General features: G+C 38.9%; 1 pseudogene; it reads right to left on the reverse strand.

The window, feature by feature from the left end:
• Positions 1-12,974: 12,974 nt before the first annotated feature.
• Positions 12,975-14,175, reverse strand: LOC118914572 (cullin-1-like; annotated as a pseudogene).
• Positions 14,176-15,978: the final 1,803 nt, after the last annotated feature.

The following is a 15,978-nucleotide window of genomic DNA, read 5'->3' on the forward strand; positions in this document are numbered from 1 at the left end:
CTAGGAATAAATCTAACCAAAGAAGTAAATGACCTTTACTCTGAAAACTACAAGTCACTCTTAAGAGAAATTAAAGGAGACAATAACAAATGGAAACTCATCCCATGCTCGTGGCTAGGAAGAATTAATATCATCAAAATGGCCATCCTGCCCAAAGCAATATACAGATTTGATGCAATCCCTATCAAATTACCAGAAACATTATTCAATGAACTGGAATAAATAATTCAAAAACTCATACGGAAACACCAAAGACCCTGAATTCCCAAAGCAATCCTGAGAAAGAAGAATAAAGTAGGGGGGATCTCACTCCCCAACTTCAAGCTCTACTATAAAGCCATAGTAATCAAGACAATTTGGTACTGGCACAAGAGCAGAGCCACAGACCAATGGAACAGACTAGAGAATCCAGACATTAACCCAAACATATATGGTCAATTAATATTTGATAAAGGAGCCATGGACATACAATGGCGAAATGACAGTCTCTTCAACAGATGGTGCTGGCAAAACTGGACAGCTACATGTAGGAGAATGAAACTGGACCATTGTCTAACCCCATATACAAAAGTAAATTCAAAATGGATCAAAGACCTGAATGTAAGCCATGAAACCATTAAACTTGTGGAAAAAAATATAGGCAAAAACCTCTTAGACATAAACATGAGTGACCTCTTCTTGAACATATCTCCCCGGGCAAGGAAAACAACAGCAAAAATGAATAAGTGGGACTATATTAAGCTGAAAAGCTTCTGTACAGCAAAAGACACCATCAATAGAACAAAAAGGAACCCTACAGTATGGGAGAATATCTTTGAAAATGACACATCCAATAAAGGCTTGACGTCCAGAATATATAAAGAGCTCACGCGCCTCAGCAAACAAAAAACAAATAACCCAATTAAAAAATGGGCAGAGGAACTGAACAGACAGTTCTCCAAAAAAGAAATACAGATGGCCAACAGACACATGAAAAGATGCTCCACATCGCTAATTATCAGAGAAATGCAAATTAAAACTACAATGAGGTATCACCTCACACCAGTAAGGATGGCTGCCATCCAAAAGACAAACAACAACAAATGTTGGCGAGGCTGTGGAGAAAGCGGAACCCTCCTACACTGCTGGTGGGAATGTAAACTAGTTCAACCATTGTGGAAAGCAGTGTGCAGGTGCATCAAAATGCTCAAAACAGACTTACCATTTGACCCAGGAATTGCACTCCTAGGAATTTACCCTAAGGATGCAGCATTCCAATTTGAGAAAGACCAGTGCACCCCTATGTTTATCGCAGCGCTATTTACAATAGCCAAGAATTGGAAGCAACCTAAATGTCCATGTATAGATGAATGGATAAAGAAGATGTGGTACATATACACAATGGAATACTACTCCGCCATAAGAAGAGGGCAAATCCTACCATTTGCAGCAACATGGATGGAGCTGGAGGGTATTATGCTCAGTGAAATAAGCCAGGCGGAGAAAGACAAGTACCAAATGATTTCACTCATCTGTGGAGTATAAGAACAAAGGAAAAACTGAAGGAACAAAACAGCAGCAGAATCACAGAACTCAAGAATGGACTAACAGGTACCAAAGGGAAAGGGACTGGGGAGGATGGGTGGGTAGGGAGGGATAAGGTGGGGGAGGAAGAAGGGGGGTATTAAGATCAGCATGCATAGGGGGGTGTGAGATAGGGGAGGGCTGTACAACACAGAGAATACTAGTAGTGATTCTAGAACATTTAGCTATGCTGATGGACAGTGACTGTTAAGGGGTTCATAGTGGGGACCTGGTATAGGGGAGAGCCTAATAAACATAATATTCTTCATGGAAGTGTAGATTAAAGGTAACAAAAAAAAAAAAAGAAAGAAAGAAAGAAAAGGGGGATTACTCCATGATAGGATAAAACTAACTGTAAATCAACGATTAATGCATGCTTTAAATATCCCTAACTTTGATCACTTAAAGGGTGTCAGATGATCGGCTATGGAGGTACACCTTTCTGATAATATTCTATTCTCTTAAAAAAAAAAAAAAAGCAGTTCCTGTGTGGTGACCTCCAATGAGTTCTACACAATGCTATAAAGGGCAGATCAAAGTGTGGGCAAAGGGTCTGTTTGTATTTATACAGAGGATCAAAGCCTAATTTGGCTACCCAGAAAATGAACTAAGATACAATATGAAGAAGAACTTCCAACATCAGCACTCTCTGGAAGAGTCATGCCAGAAGATGATCATCAAAAAACCCCAACAAAGATCCACGCACTGCTACAGCTGTAGATGCACTCATCCCACCAGTTCCTGGACTTGCCATGGGAATGAGGAAGGAGATATCTAAGCTGGCCTGTGCATACTGTAAAACAACAAATTTGACTGGATCTATACTGTCGGAACTCAACCAAGAATTAGGAGAAGTGCAAGTTGCAGTGCTCCAAAATCTTGCGACTATAGACTATCTATTGTTAAAAGAACATATGGGATGTGAACAATTCCCAGGAATGGCTGTTTTAATTTGTCTGATTTCTCTCAGACTGTTCAAGTTCAGTTGGACAATATCCATCATATCATAGACGAATTTTCACAAATGCCTAGGATGCCTAACTGCTTTTCTTGGCCTTACTGGAGATGGCTGGTTATTATAGATCTGCTTTGGTTATGTAACTGTATTCCTGTTATGTTAATGTGTGTGTGCAATTTAATTAGTTTAAAACCTATACATGCTTAAATTACTCTACAAGAAGATATGTCAAAGAAATAATCAATCTCCCCATGTTTTCTTCCATCTGCTACCTCTATAGCTTTTCTTCTTCCTTCCTAATTACAACCCTTATATAGAATTCGTGTCTTACATCAAATTTACCGAGTATCATAATTCTTCCAAGTGGTAAAGATACCTCAAGACAAATGCTGGGCATAGAAGCCACAGGGCATAAATATGCAAAGAAGTAAAAAGCTAACCTTTTCAAACAATAAGGCTTCTCTCTCACTTACCAACTTTACATCTCCCTGTATGGCCCCGGAAGATGACTGGTTAGCCAGAGACGGGTAAGATTCCTCAAGGGAGGAACAACCTAAGACAGGCACAGTCGCAGGGGGGCCATCAGGTGAGAAATTGGGGATCAACAGAGGTTAGGCTTAGAACCTCTCCCCCCCTGTTTTGAGAGAAATCTTCTGCATCTGTGGATGTTTTGTTGCCCTTGTCTAGCTTGGATTAACACATAGTCTACAGGCACCCACCTGATCATCTACATTCGCTCTCTTACTACAACACTAAACTAAGTTTTCTACCTCTATCTTACATCTACCTACCACTTCAGCATTTTATTTAAAAAAATAATAATAATAATAAAGGGAGAAATGTGGGATCCACATATAAATCAAGTATAAAAATCAAACGAATATTCATATTTGACCTGATTGTTTATAGTTCATGATGTGTGATCAAAACCAAAAGTTTCTGTGATGACTGCCCTTGCACTGTTCACCATGTAAGAACTTATTCACTATGCAAGAATTTGTTCACCATGTAAGAACTTGTTCATTATACTTTAGAAGATTGGAGACTGTTGAGAATTAGGCTTGGGGTTGATTAATGATTGTGCATTGAGTCCCCTATACAGAATTTTATTGTTGTTAACAACCATTTGATCAATGAACATAAGATATGCCCTCTCAAAAAAAAAAAATTATTGAAAGATAAGAAATCAAAGGAAAGCTAGAAAGCAGAAAAAAGATAGAAAAAAAAATAATCTGTTTATTTGTCAAGAGACTTCTTGGCCAAATTAGCAGAACCTCTGAATATTAGAGGTGAATTGTGCCCGAGGTCAGGACAACAATCCTCAGCTTTCCTCACAACTTGGTTAACTTCTAGACAACGGGACATGAGTGCAGTATGAGGTAAGGACTTGCCTGAACGATATGCAAGTGCTGTCTTCCTTTATCTCTTTTTGCGTTCATATTATTGGAGTGAGGACATGGCACAGAGAAACTTTGGACCCTGCAGATAAAGGCAAAAGGCTAGGAGTGCAGAAGCAACAAGATGGGAAAACAGTGAGTGTAATGTTGAAACTCAGTTGCCTCAGCCCCAGGCACCAGGCCAGCACCTGCAGACCCAACCTCTGAGCTGGTATGTTCGGTCCCGGGCTCCAGGCTTGCCTCAGTGCCAGACCGTCACTCACAGCATTAGGCTCCAGCAGACCCAAGGTTACTTTTATATTTACAATGTATTATTTATGCTTTTAGATAGGCATATATATTGTATGTTTTATATATATTTATACACTGCATAATGCTTGTATACACATATAAATACATATATGTTTCTTCATTAAAAGGAATTTGAATAAGAATAAAAATGTTCTTAGGCAAAAAAATATATATATCCTGTAAAACTGTAAGAAAAGAAAAAAAAAAGCTGGTTGTAGGCTAGTTTTTTCTGTTGGTCAAAAACCATATAAGCAGTTCTTGCTATTATAAAAATAAAATAATAATGGTAATCATAATAAAGGAAGTCTGGGAATTGAAGAAAAAGCTGTAGAATGAGGCTTAGAAAGGTCGGGACTAGGAAGTTCAGAGACCCTAGATGGTAGACCAAAAGCATTGCTTTCAAGATCGGTGGGTTTGACTATTTGGAATCACAATAGATCTGCTGCTGTTCTGTCGCATTCAAGTTTCAGAGAGAATGTTTGAATGATTTTGTTGGGGATTTCTGCCCAACCTTGGCCACGGCAAGGATACTTCATAGGCATGATGGGATTATGGTATTTCTGATTTGAGGTGAGCACAGATTTCTCCCCAGAAAACATTGGGTGCTGTTACCCAAAGAAGGGATAGAAGGCTGAGTAGGCAAAAACAACAAATATCCATTAACCTCATGTCAGGAATTTGGCCTCTCCATCCCCCCCGGAGGGATCTGTGACATGAGTTTGTAGCTAGGGATAGATATAAACCATGAATAGACATGAGGATAAACCCTGGATCAAAGCTGTGGTTCAGGCCAGGAAGGGGCAGGCCAGAGCCAGGGAAGGCGGATTTCAGGAAAGGGCACCTGGAGTTCTGAAGGGTGAGCAGCTCTATTTTCTGATAGGCACTTCATCCAGCCGCCAGCGCTGAGAATGCACCACATGGTCAGTGGAATGGGATGCAGAATGGACACCAGCCCCTCCGAAGGACACAGAAACCTGATACAATAGCCGAAGATGCATCTGGGCATTCTCTCTCATTTAATTCTAATTCTCTGTAATGTCCAACAACATAAAGGTGACCAGACTATTAGAGGACCAGAGAAGTCAAGCAGAGGGTCTGTCCCAAACCACACAGTTAAGTGGAAGCAGGGACATTAGTTGAAGCAGGGGAGAACTGCCCCCACTCCCTTTCGTAAGCTGAGGCTCACCCAGCTGGCATCAGAGAGGGGCCCTGGTTCGGGCTGGAAGATACCCCTACCAGAGAGGGTAGAGGAGACTACTGTGATAGCTGCATAGGGTGCAGTCGCATTTGGAGCCAAGGGCTGAAGCCAAAAGAGCAGCATTAGCTGTCAAATCCAAGAGGTCAGTTTGAGGGTGTGGTCAAGAATGAGGCAAGAGACCAGGAGCTGATAGCAGAAACACATCTGGAAACACAGTGGGAAGTGGGATGGCTTGAAAAGTTCAGGATATAGACTGCACAGCCCAAAGGACCACAGCCTTGTTCTCAGTGGTGCTGGTCACATGGCAGGGCTTAGCAACCAATTGGATCATTTAGTAGAATAGAGCTGGGCTGGAAGAAAATGGGCAAGGGCACCTGGTCTAGAGCAGGCAACAGCTAGTGGTCTAAATGTTGGAATCCAGAGTCCCAGACATCAGAGAGCCAGCCAGGTGGGGATTAGCCAGTAAGACAGACCTCTGCTCCCAGTGATAGCCCACCAGTGAGGACACCAGGTCCTTGGACTTGGTGGTGAGGGTTATTAGATGTGCGCCATCATCTAACTGGGCAAGTACAGATGCTTAGAAGAGAGACGCTGTGTCCATAAGACAGTGATTCTCAACCAGGGGTTCATACTGGAATCACATGGAATCTTTTGAGTAGGTTGATGCCTGGGCTCCACCAATGGAGAGTCTAGTTTAGTTAATCTGAGGCACAGCCTCGACTTTAGGGGGTTTTAATGCCCCGCTGGATGATTCCAATGTTCACTCAGAGCTGAGAACCGCTATCCTAGAGCATCAGGTCCCCATGAGCATTCGTCAGAATGCCAGATACAGCAGGTTTTCCTTGAGAGGTAGGCTTCTCATCCAAAAATATCTGGGAAGTAACACTTAAAGTATACAACATTCTTTTGAAGAATTTAGAATAATGAGTGCCTAACAAATTCTGAGAATTTTTGCTGGTAAAATGGCTTTGTTCCATCTTTATGGAGTAAAATTGACATACAGTAAAATGCACAGATATTAAGCATACAGTTTAATGAGTTTCCATAAACATATACGCCCAATGGTTGGTGATTTGAATAAGGGGAATATGTAAGTTCTTTGTACTAGTCTTGCAACTTTTCTGTAAGTTGAAAACTACATCAAAATTCAAAGTTATAAAAAAGTATACACTTGTACTAACATCACCCAAATCAAGATAGAGAACATTTCTATCACTCTACAAAGTCCCTGTGCTCCTTTCCAAGCACTCCCAGATCCTCCCAGAGGCATTCATTATTCTAAATGATCTATCGCCATGGCTTAGTTTTGCCTGTTCTTGTAGTTCATATAAATGTCATCACATAGCATGTACTGACTTCTGCCTGCTTCCTTCCCATGGCATAGGCTTTCCGTTGTTTGATGAAACAGTGGTTTATGTCTGTGATGTTCACATATATGTTGCGTGAATTGGTTTGTTCCTATTCTAACTATTATATTCCTATTACATCTAAAGCTGCTATGAACATTCTTATACCAGTCTTTTCATGGAAATATACTCTCATGTCTTCTGGTGCTGCATGAATTTCATTGAAAATAGGACTTAGAATATAAATAAGTCTAGGAAATTAAAAAAAATAACTCAAGGATACTTTATGTAACTGAAGATCATATTCTAGGTTCATAGAGCCCACAGTGAGCCTTGCCCAGTGGAAAAGCCATATCATTCCATTTCAAAATTCTATAGACACACAAAAAATTAAAAGTTTTTTATATGGAGAAGGAATAACAGTCTATGAAGAAGGGTTATAAATCAGAATGAAATTAGAATTCTCAGTCGAAAGTCTAGAGAATAGAGGACAACAGAGGAAAAATAATTTCTAGCACAGAATTTGAAATCCAATCAATGACAAAATTATTCAAGGAAGGCAATCGCTCAGGAATATTACAGAACTATTTTATAACTATTTTAAATGTAATAAAGGAAAAGAAATAGAATCCATGAGCAAGACCTCTCTCAACTCCTCACTAAGTCTTCAGAAAGTTACAATTTGCCTTTATTTTTCCTCCTTTCCCCTTTTCTTCTTCTATCAAAGACCAAATGTTAAGCTACAGACTCGGTTGCTTCTGTTATTATCTTCCTTCTGTGTCACCAGTCTCTTCATCTTTATTAGATCATTTCAGTAAGCAGAGAAGCATTATGATCAATGCCGCCCTAAAGTTACTTGGGGAAACCATTTTAAATCCCCCTGAATTCTTTATTCTCTAGTTTCATTCCCATTTGCCTCCTTACATGTACAACCAAAACTGTTGAAGAAAATTCTTGTCCAATATATCTCCATTTTCCCTCAATCCTTTTTAACCTTTAAAACAGTCCAGTCTGGCCTCCTCTTCTCCTAGTTCACCAAAACTGATCCTCACAAGGTTAACAACAGCTCTCTTTTGTGAAATAGAATATGCATAATTTCTGTCCTCATCTTGCTTAACTTAGTTACGTTTGACATAGTAAAATACTTGCTCATTGTGGAAACACTCTCCTTACTTGGGCATTGTGCCATCTAATACTTTTTCCCTATTGTACTTTTTGGATAGATATTCCATTCACAACCTTCGATATTTGGCATGCCCAGACCTTGATCCTGAGTCATAGTATCGGGCTATACTTTTCCTAGATGAGTCATCCATTCCCATGTTTTTAAATACATTTAGAACATCTGTTCATGATTAAGATGATTGAAAATTACTCTCCCAACATGAATACCCAGAACACTGGAAAGCTATAAAAAACAACCATTTTCAGATATTAGGTAACAGGAAAGGCGACTCTGAAGTAAAAGGAATAAATCAGATGAGCTCTACCGTCTTTCAGAGACTCTGCAGTTGCATAAGGGTAATTTCTAGACTGTTAGCCAAGGAAGGAACTTAAAATCGAATATGGAAATCTCACTGTGTTGAAGAGACAAAGATTTAAGTTTGGGGATGACAGTCAACTTACATTTGTGACTGAAACTAGGGGCTACACAAATAGTTACAGAAGGACTTTATCCCCTAGATTATTTATCTGAATAATCTGTGTTTGGATGGATTAAAAACTTCATGAGGTTTGACAAAAACAATTTCTTAGGAAAGAATAATTATCAACGAGCTGTAATAGCAATAATTCTCAGAGCTCATGCAAAGGAAGTACTCAAGTTCCTTCCAGGCAATAATGGAGAGACTTTATTGAAAAGAGGAGGTAGGCCTTATACGTAGAGCCCAGAGACTCATCTCTTAGAAGCAAGGAAAACTAAGACTTAGATAATGCTGCTCTAGAACTTCCCTAAAAACAAGACGTGAATAATGATTAATAAGTAACTTGATTGCTTTGAAGAAAACCCCCAACACTTCAAAGGAATAAAATTACTATACACACAAAGGAAGAGGAGAATGTGTCTGATAGCCAGGAAAACTGTCAGTTAATGGGGCATAGAACAATCAAATCATGAGGCTCTAAATATCTGTAAATGTGTTATGAGTATGTTCTGGTCATTATCTTTTTCCCAGGATGGGCAGAGGAATCTCCTTGCTAGAGAATTATGGCTATATGGTGGAGAAAAATTATTTGATTTTTCTATTCCCAATATAGGAATTTCAATTTCTTTCCCCAGTAATGGGCATGTATTTCACCAATACTATTATTTTAAAAAAATCTCTAAATCTTTAATTTTTTTCTAGGCATGACATTGTCCTTATCATCCATAAACTTTAGGGAAAAAAGATGAACAGGAATAATAAAATTCTATAACCAGAATTAGCAACGCTCTCAGAAATACTTGAACTTCCATGACCTGAAGTATTAGCATTATCCATGATGTGATTGATATCACAGCCTGGGACCCTCAGACTGTTTCCTCATGAGTTAATAACAGCTTGCCCTCTGGGTTTGGAAATATTACTTTCACCCTTGGATTCTTTGTTGCAAGTGGCTGAAATGAATCACTGCAGGGCACTTTTATGATACCAACAGGTACCAGCTGATGTTTCAAAAACACTCACCCAACTGGTCTTTGCATGATCAGAAGCCTAGAGTTTTCATATTCTGGAAAAGACATCATATCAATCCTACCTTTGAGACACAATGAAAGAACTTCTATTGTTGACAAAGTAACAATAAAATCCTAAATGATGATCCTCGAATTTATTTTTCCCAAATAAAAAGAAATACATCACTTTCTCCTCACTAACGGATGTTCATTTCATAGAGGAAAGAATCCAAGCATACCGTTATAATTATTCACACCTAATTGTGAAAAGATAGTTGAGGCCGGTTTTGAGGAGAACCTCTTGCTCGGAAGAAGAAAACCAAGACAAACAGCAACAAAAAAATGAAAACATATTTGGAGTCAACAGATGTAATTAAAGGGAAAATTTCAAAAGAAAGCTATGATTTTTATCAGTAGAAAGGCAGAAATACTGCATCTATGAAGAAAACCATAAAAGACTAAATAAATAGAGGTTTAATAAAATAAGAAAACTCTTGGGAATTGTTTTAAAAGAGCAGAAATGTCAAAAAAAAAAAAGAAGAAGAAGGAAAAGAAAAGAAAAAGAAGACCTTAAAAGAGAAATTTAAAGGAACCTTGGGAAAAAAGAAAAAAAGGGAGAGACTAAGTAAAACTGGGAGAAAACAATAAAATCAAGGACCAGATTTCAGGAAATCCAGTAATCACACAAAGTTCTAGAAACAAAAAAAGCAGGGGGTGAATTATCAAGGAAATAATTCAAGAAAGTTTTCCAGAACAGAAGGATCTCCATATTGAACATTTCTACTAGTTGGGTATCTGTTATTAAATAAAGACCAACAGGCAAGGACTTGTTTTGTGAAATTTAGACAAATTGGGACTATCAAATTGTAAACGAATTGTTATTTTGTTCACAAACATTTATGTTTCTTCTACCAATAATAAATAAAATTCTGAGATTATGCCAATAGCAAAATGCTAATTGGAACATGCATCCTCATTTAGAAGTGATGCTTTAATCTTCACATTCCAAAATGAATCACATGGAATTGGGAAACCAAGTTTTCAGCTGAGGAAGACGTAACATTGGATGCAGTATCTGATTGCATCATATTGTGGTGGTTTTGAGATATCAGTTCTTTATTATCTACAATGAATTCTTACTTCCATCTGACCCAGTGTCCCCAGAATACCTGCATAAGGCCCATTGTTTACTCCTGGCTAAACTGTCTGCTCATGACACCTGTCTGCTCTTTTCCTCAGATGATAAATGTCTGGCCATAGAGGACCCTCTAAATTCCCCTTTACATTTTTCCGTGAGACCAAAAGCAGAGCTAAATCCATGCAGCCAGGGCCTCATTTCAAGCCCTCTTGGGTTTTGCCCCAGCTCTCAGAACACTCAACCCTCTTTAAAGATGAAGGTAAACCCTGGCTCATTTCACCACTGCGGTAGGAAAGGAGGGTGACAGTAGAGCATGAATTGAGTCATGTTTGGTCTTTTTCCTTCTCTTTCATCTCTCGGTGATTATTTTCCACAATGGTTGGGTACTTTGCACGCATTTTATTATTCATTAATTCATGTGATAAATATATTCATCATATATGCCTACCACAAGCCAGACATTTGTACTAGATGCTGGAGAGTCAGTGGGGACTAAAATCATTGTCTCTGTCCTGCTAGAGATGAGAGGACAAAGACATAGTCAAATAGTAACACAATTATTTAAAAATTAGTGGGCGTGCTGGGAAGGACTGTCCAACCTTCACTGACTCCTTTGCACAAATGCCACCCCTTTTCTGAAGCTAAGACTCTGAGGAGTAACAGAGAATTGGGACTGGGACCGGGGTAGGTTCAGTGAATACATGCACATGTATGTGGGGAATGAGAAAGCAGAGGGAACAGATAATCAAGAAATATGCCTTTGAAATAGGGAGTCAGGTGGTTTATTAAACTTTAGGAGAAATTTGCATTTTCAGTGTAATTATAGGTTAATGAGTGCTTTAGACTAAGGTTTTTAAAAGTCAGTTTGCTGATTGATGGTATTGTCAAGCACGCCTGTGCAACAGGCTTAGGGCAGTGGGATGTTGAACTGTGAAGAGCTGAGAAACTGTAAGTGGATTTTTGGAACTGGGTCTGGTTGTTGGTGATTTGAGATGCTCTAGTGTTTCCAAGGGAGACAATTCAACCTTCTGGGTAGAAATGAATGACTTTCCTAGCCAACCTCCAACAAGGGGCCTCGAGGGATCATCACAGTAAGAACAGATGGTCTGTTTAGAAAAGAAGAAACCCTAGCCACAGAGAATTTCATCAAGAGGAACCTTAGGATAAAGTTGTGCCAACAGTCTCATCAAAACAAACCAATTTGGCAGGGTGCGGTGAGAGTGGACTTGCTGTTTCTCACCCTTAAGTCATGACCTTATTTTGAATTAACTAGTTGAAATGCCTATTAAAATTTATGAACTTGTATTCCTTTTAAAGTCCTCAGACTAAATTTTTATTGTACTGCTTTCTGTTCGGTGAAAGGATACAGTAGAATCTCATTGTTTGTTGATAGATGCAAATATTACATTTGTGTCTCCAACTATTACTGCCTTTATGATGTTTGCATTTTGTTTAATAAAATTGAGGATGTAGCACAATTGTATTGTAAAATATGTAATTCTTGCATTAAGAGGAGTGGATAAAGTGAATGAAAAGGACTACAGAGCATTCAAGGTGAAAATCTGAGTAGAAAAATTGAATATGACTTTTTGGATTCAGTAATGAAGGTCTCATTTATGGTACTTGTAACTTATTTTTCCTTTCTAAAAATTAAAATGTTTGCTTTGCTATCCTTTGGCAAAAACCATCCAGATATAGGTTAGTCACATATTTATTAAGCTGTGACTAGAAAGTTCATAGGTAGTCAAATGTGTCAAGTGAATGTCAAGTGAAGTCACACTGTTCTTTGATATAATAAAATTCACATTCCCCATCTCACTTCCAAGGGGAAGTCTCATTTCATCTAGGAGATTTCAGTGAATCCCTGTACTCAAAGAATATATGAAAATTTGTATACTGAAATACATATTTATATGAATGTATATTACATAAATATGCATGTAAGTAAATACTTTGAATTTACATATAGAAATTAGTAAAACTTAGAACTACATGTGGCTTGCACAGAAATTCTCCCATTTTCTTTATTTTCACACACTAAAAAATGAAACTTTACACAAATGGTTTTTCATAGTACATACACATAGGTCCATTCAGACTTGTTCTCTAAGTGCTGCCAATGTCGTTAACTATTGTCTAAGATGAGAGCTGTTAATCGCACAGTAGCCAATTACTGATTTAAATGCAGTAGCATGAAACCCTCAGCATGGAAGTTCTGATTCCCCTGTTTTTAAATTAGGTTAAATGGTGTTGGTGTCCATATGTACAGATTTAAAATGCGTCAGTCTTGAGCAGTTCTGATGTACATCTAAGACTGGCTGATAGGGCTCTCAGTCTCAGTTTTAAAGTGAGAAGTTCACATAGTGGCAGGCTGGCTGCTATGAACTTGAGTTGTTTTTGTTCTTTCTCCCAGGAACTATTTGCTGTAGGTCACACAGTCAGACCCTTCTGGAAGGGTTCAACCAGGTAACAGTAGGTGTTCTTTTTGCCATCAATTCGCTCCAAATATTCTTTCTCGATCAGAATGTCAATGCATTTCTTTACTGCTGGGACTCAAGGTTTAAATCTTGAGGGCCGCTGAGGTAATACTTCTCCAAGCCACTGGTGGTAATTTAGAACCTTCCTATTTTCATAATTCTCACAATAGCTGCTGGAATCGTAATTTGTGGTCTTCCTCAGTATTTTTGTGTGTGGTTTCTTATTCCTGCCTCTGTTCAGTTTCCACTGGACATTGATGTTAACCTTTAACTTCCTATTTTTATAACCAAGATGTAATTTTACTATCTCGCTCCAATTCTACCTCATCAACATTTACATTTCTGTCTTCCAAGACCAACAACGTTGACTACAGTAAAATTTATAGGACTTGTGCCAAAACGTCCGTTTTGATTTGAATGCTGTCAGCCAACAATCTAAGCCTCTTCCTTTTGAGCTAAAGCAGGAATAGTCTCTGGGAGGCAGATGTCTGGAAATAACATCTGTTTTTGAAGTAGTTTGATACCAATTCCCCTTTACACAGTTGATACAATCACCTTGATATTCTGGTGTTGGGACAATAGCATAAAAAGCTGTGAATCACTGACCCCTACTTTCCAACTCTTCAAGGTAAACACACAAGATTGCTGCAAGGCCTGAGACCCACAGCTCAGCGCTTGAATACAGAAATCCAATTGATGGTTCTGAATTCTCTAGGTGCTTTCTGAACTGCTTGTTCAAATCTGTGTTTATGCTAACGTCTTGAAATATCGTCTGACGTCCAGAGGTATACTCAAAACTGCTCGCTCTACTTTAGACGCCATGCCCACCCTGGCATCACACTCACGCTGTTCCATCAGAGGAGTCTTTTGGCCAGCAGCTCTGGGCAGAACTTTGGAGAACATCTTTATTCTCCATGTCCTTGAAGGCAACCGTCACTTGATTGAGCATATCTTCTAGTTCTGATTCTGCTGGGTTCTTGGAGCTTTTCTTCAACAAGGAGTTGCAGGATCAAGCCAGGAACTTGGGGTATTTTCCGGACAACTGAGGCACTTTGGGGAATAAGTTGTTGTTCACAAAGCACTCAAGCCCTCTCAGGTCCAGCCACCAACCCAGCAGCATTGTTGAATGCTGACCTTACTAGAGCATTTCGATTATATAGAATTTAAAATGAATCTTCAAAATAGAAATTATTAATGATAATTTCATATCAATATTTGTGCCATCCCATAGAGTTAGGAATAGGTGCATCGTTCTGTACATTACATGTAAGTACATCTAAGTCGTAATGGAAATTCCAACTCCAGCCTTCAGGTTGCTCATCTTCACTCTTGTCTTTCCCTCACCTGCCACCTTTGGTCCTTTAGCAAATCCTACCTGCTCCCCTGTCAAACTTGGTCCATACCCAACACCCCTTCTGCCGCTCCACTTCAAGCCCTCTGACTGTTCTTCCTACCTTTGACCTTTAGTCCATCTTCACCCAGCAGCCAGAGTAACTCAGTCTAAACATAACCTGTCTGTTCCTCATCAAAACTCCAATAGCCTTCAGCTCACTAAGCGTAGAACCTGCAGCCTTGGTGGGATCTGACCCCCCACCCACCCATTACTTCTGTGACAACCTCCTTATCCTCATTCCATCATTTGCCATCTCCAGCTTCACTGGCCTAGTTCTTTCTTGAGAATGCCAAGCACATCCCCACCTCTAGCTTTGCACTGGCTGGTTTCTGCCTGAAATGCTCTTCTCTCCAGTGCATTGACAGCTAGCGCCTCATTCCTTTAATTCAGAGTAGTCTTTGCAGTTAACCTTGTCTTCTGACATTAAATAAAATTCAACCCCTCAACAAATGTTTGATGCCAGAACATTTTCAGTATCCGATGTTTCTCTTCTTTTTCTTTCTCCCTCATCCCCTCTCCCCTTCTCATCCCTGCATTTCTCTTCATGGTTTAAGAAGAGCAGAATATCTGATTTATCCTCTTTTCAAATCATGCTCTGAAACCTGCACTTTCTTGTGTAATGCAGCCTGTCACAAAATCTAGCTAAACAAGAGATTGATCAATCAAGGAAAGAGGAGCTGAAACTTTAGTGTGAAGTCATTTGTGCTGTGCAAGGAAGCTCATGTCTAGAACTAATCTAACTGGGGGTCATGGAGGAGAAAAGAAATGTCAGGGCATTTTTCCCCTCTGGCCCAGTCCTGCTGTTGTGTGTTTTGGAAGTGTCTGCCTCCTTTGATAATTGCTAATTTTCTAAGACTTTCCCTTTTCTACCTGTCAACTTGTCTGACAACTTTTCCTCCCTGACCTCCTTCGGACCCAGTGGTAAGATAATGCTCAGCTAGAGCCCAGGACCCCAGCATCCCTCTGTGGTCCCCCTAACCTCAACTGCACCTTTCTACATAGCCTCCTTGTTAAAGTCTTTTCAAAGATCCTTGTTAAGTGTGTCACCTCTTTTTTTTAGGGACCCTAACTGACATAATAATGATTTTAAAAGAACAGAAATAAAGTTAAGTATACAAATAGCAATAGTGAAAGTGTTTTTATTTCCTAGAGGGGTTTGTGATATTGTTAACTTGTGACTTTGTTAAATGAAATACTCCAGCTAAATTCCAAGGGCAAAAGTTCTACATGTATAGAAAAAGACAAATGTTTATATTCCAAATAAAGGAGATGGGAAAATAATAACATCAACAAAAAAAAATGCAGTAACAATAGGCATGGGAGGAGAAAAGGGAAGCAAAGAAATAGAAAGATAAGTGACAATTAAAACCTAATACAGTACCAATGATTGCAGTATATTTGTAATTACAATATAACATATATTACAACATAATAAATAATTTTAATATATATAGATAGACTTTAGCCAGCTAAAAGAAATTCTCTGATTCTATAAAAAATACACTGCTCTATCCTGTTTACAAACTGCAGTGTTGAAACAAAAAACCTTGGGAAAGTTGAAAGA

Source organism: Manis pentadactyla, chromosome 14 (genome assembly GCF_030020395.1).
Source record: "Manis pentadactyla isolate mManPen7 chromosome 14, mManPen7.hap1, whole genome shotgun sequence".
Taxonomy (NCBI): domain Eukaryota; kingdom Metazoa; phylum Chordata; class Mammalia; order Pholidota; family Manidae; genus Manis; species Manis pentadactyla.